Below are 3,538 nucleotides of genomic sequence, written 5' to 3' on the forward strand. Positions count from 1 at the left end.
TCAGGCTGGGAAGTGGCGGGCAGGGGGGGGGGGTTGGGAGGGGTGGGCTGTGTGGAGGGAAACAAAAGGGAGAAGGGAAGGAGGAGAATAGATTTGCATATCGACAGGGAGCAATAGTTCTGGGTGTTGAGTTTCACGTGACTTTGTGGCATACAGAAAATGCGTCTTGGAAGCTGGACTATTCAGCCTCAACACATGATCCTCCTAAGTTTTGTCTTCTCTGCCTGACTTCTTCTGGCTGTGGGGTGCTTTTTTGGCCTCCCCGGTCCAACCAAACTAATTTTACACACACACACACACACACACACACACACACACACACACACACACACGCACATGCACACGCACGCACACACCCCAATGCTCCTTCCATTCTGTAAGATTAGCAATGTCTTCCAACACTGAAATTATCAGCCTCCTATTTTGGAGGCTCTTCTACCTCTCCCACCCACAGATGTCTCAACTTTTTTTCCTTCAAATCATTTTCTTCCATGTCTCAATAAAACTCACTCACTCAAACACATACACACACACACACACACACACACACACACACCCCACCTGTGCCCTTCATCACATCCTCTTCTGGACTTGGATGGAACTGAGTATGGTGGGGGAAACCACCATCCAAAACTGGGTTCAACATCTGCCTCTGCCCCTAACTAGCAGACCTTACATAATTTCACTTCTCTGGGTATGTGTGTCATTTTGTGTGTGTGTAAGATGAGGTAGTTGAACAAAATAATTTGTAAGGTCTATGATTCTAAGCTCTTCTCTAACTGCAATCATTTCTTCTCCAATAATTACTCATATCCACTTAAAAAGGGCAGCTGGGTGGCAAAGTGGATAGAACACCAAATAGACTCACCTGAATTCAAATCTGGCCTCAGACCCCTACTAGCCGTGTGACCCTGGGCAAGTCACTTAACCCTGTTTGCCTTAGTTCATTTGTCAAAAGAGCTAGAGAAGGAAATGGCAACCCACTCCAATATCTTTTTTTTTTTTTTTTTAGTGAGGCAATTGGGGTTAAGTGACTTGCCCAGAGTCACACAGCTAGTAAGTGTTAAGTGTCTGAGGCCGAATTTGAACTCAGGTACTCCTGACTCCAGGGCTGGTGCTCTATCCACTGCGCCACCTAGCTGCCCCCAATATCTTTTTAAAGAAAATTTCAAATGAGATCACAAAGATTTGGACATAACAAAAATGACTGATTAAACAAATCCACCTAAAAAGGGTTGTCTCGGGGCGGCTAGGTGGTGCAGTGGATAAAACACCAGCCCTGGATTCAGGAGGACCTGAGTTCAAATTCGGCCTCATACACTTGACACTTACTAGCTGTGTGACCCCGAGCAAGTCATTTAACCCCAATTGCCTCACCAAAAAAAAACAAAAACAAAAACCCCACATTTAAAAAAAGGTTTGTCTCCTATGCTTAAAAAAAAAGGCATCCCCATTTTGATCCTGATGAAGAATTCAAGGAACTGTTCTCTCTCCTTCCTTTCACTGCCAAACTTCGTGAAATAGTATACACTTACTAATCTTTTACAATCTGCCTTGTGTCTCCAACTTTACTAAACTGTGCTCAAGATCATCAATCTCTCAACTGGCCTTTCAATAATCATCATCCCTCTTTACCTAAAGCATTTAACATATGTGAACACATCAATGAAAAAACAAGCAATTCTTCCTTGGCTGCTTAACTCTGCTCCCTTCTGGTTCTCCCGTCTGACCACTGTGTCTGTATATATGTAAGACAAACATATATACACATATATGTATGTATATCCTGTATGTAGACATATAGGTACATGTGTATACACATGTATGGATGTGAGCTCCTAGAACAGGGCTGTCCTTTTGTCTTTTTTGTGTCTCCAACAGTTAGCACAGGGCTTAGGGTGCTGTAGGTACTTGAATGGTTAATGGCTGAAAGATTACCTATATATTGGAATGTAAACTCTTTGAGGATGGACTATTTAGCTTTTGTCTTGTACCTGTTAAGCAAGGTTTGGTACACAGTGGGTGCTTAATAAGTGCTTGTCTGTGGATTCACATTTTTCTACTAGATTAAATTAATAGCTTGGGGGCAGCTAGGTGGCGCAGCAGATAAACCACCGGCCCTGGATTCAGGAGGACCTGAGTTCAAATCCGACCTCAGACACTTGACACTTACTAGCTGGGTGACTGGGCAAGTCACTTAAGCCCCATTGCCCCGCCAAAAAAAAAAAATTATTTTTGCAGGGCAGTGAGGGTTAAGTGACTTACCCAGGGTCACCCAGCTAGTAAGTGTCAAGTGTCTGAGGCCGAATTTGAACTCAGGTCCTCCTGAATCCAGGGCCGGTGCTTTATCCACTGCACCACCTAGCTGCCCCTAAAAATAGATAAATCTTAAAAATAAATAAAAGCTTCCTGAGGGCTGCTCATTCTTCCTTTTCCCCAGCTCCTTATACACTGCACATCTTCCCAAGATCTCAGGAGTCAGGAAGACTCATGGTCACAAACTGCCACATACTGAACCTCTCTCAACCCATTTCCTCATCAGTAAAATGGGGATATTACCTACCTCAAAGGACTGCCAAGAGTCAAGACTTAATAGACTCGAGTGCTTTGTAAACTTTAAAGCACTCCATAAATGTTAATAAGTTCTAGTTCAACATCCAACTTAAGAATTTAAATTTGTTTGGCCCAGGGCCATTATCAGTGTAGCATACTCCTCCCAGGAACTCTGCTGGGGCTCTGAAAAGCTGAGTAACTGGCTCATGACCTCCCTTAATAACAAACAGGTGAACCCTCAGAACTATCCTGATTCCAAGGCCAGCCCTCAATCCATGGTCACACTCTTAAAAATCTAAAATTCAGCAACTTAATGCAATCAGAAGGTTGCCAGACTTCCTGCCTCTTCTAAGTTATTCACTGGGTTATTGTGTCTCTCCATCTGACCCCAGACAAGGTAAGTATCTTTCCAAATAGAGGAACTTTTTCTTTCAAGGAAAGGAAAATGATCCATGACATAGATGATCAGTCAGCTATAAAATAATTGAATAAGAAATAGCATTTCCAATAATGACAACACATAAATCAAAGCAGGAAGTACCCAGACCATGGGGAAGGGGAAGGTAGAAGGGATTCCCCTTTTTGTAAAAAGTCCTAGATGGCAGGAATGGATACAGTCTGATGATTATTATATGTCAGTCATATGAGCCCTTCCAGAGCATTCCCCTGCCCTCCCCAGCATGTGACAGATCACAAGAATCTGCCTCAGCCCCAAATCTCCCTTCCCCCATAAACAGATGACACAGGAGAAGGAAAAAGATGATTCCAGCAGCAAAGATAAAGATGTTTGGCTTCTTTTTCCCAAGGCAGCTGGACTTCATCCCTAGATTTCCCAGCAATTCAAACTCTATTCCAGTTCCTTCAGCCCGTGCTGGACAGAGCAGACAGTACCAGAAGGACCCCAAGTTGCCCATCTCCCGAACTTACTTTCTTTTCATCAGATAATAAGAATCTTTTGGAGTAGAGGCTAGTGGAGATAGCCTTT

This window comes from Dromiciops gliroides, chromosome 4 (genome assembly GCF_019393635.1).
Source record: "Dromiciops gliroides isolate mDroGli1 chromosome 4, mDroGli1.pri, whole genome shotgun sequence".
NCBI lineage: Eukaryota > Metazoa > Chordata > Mammalia > Microbiotheria > Microbiotheriidae > Dromiciops > Dromiciops gliroides.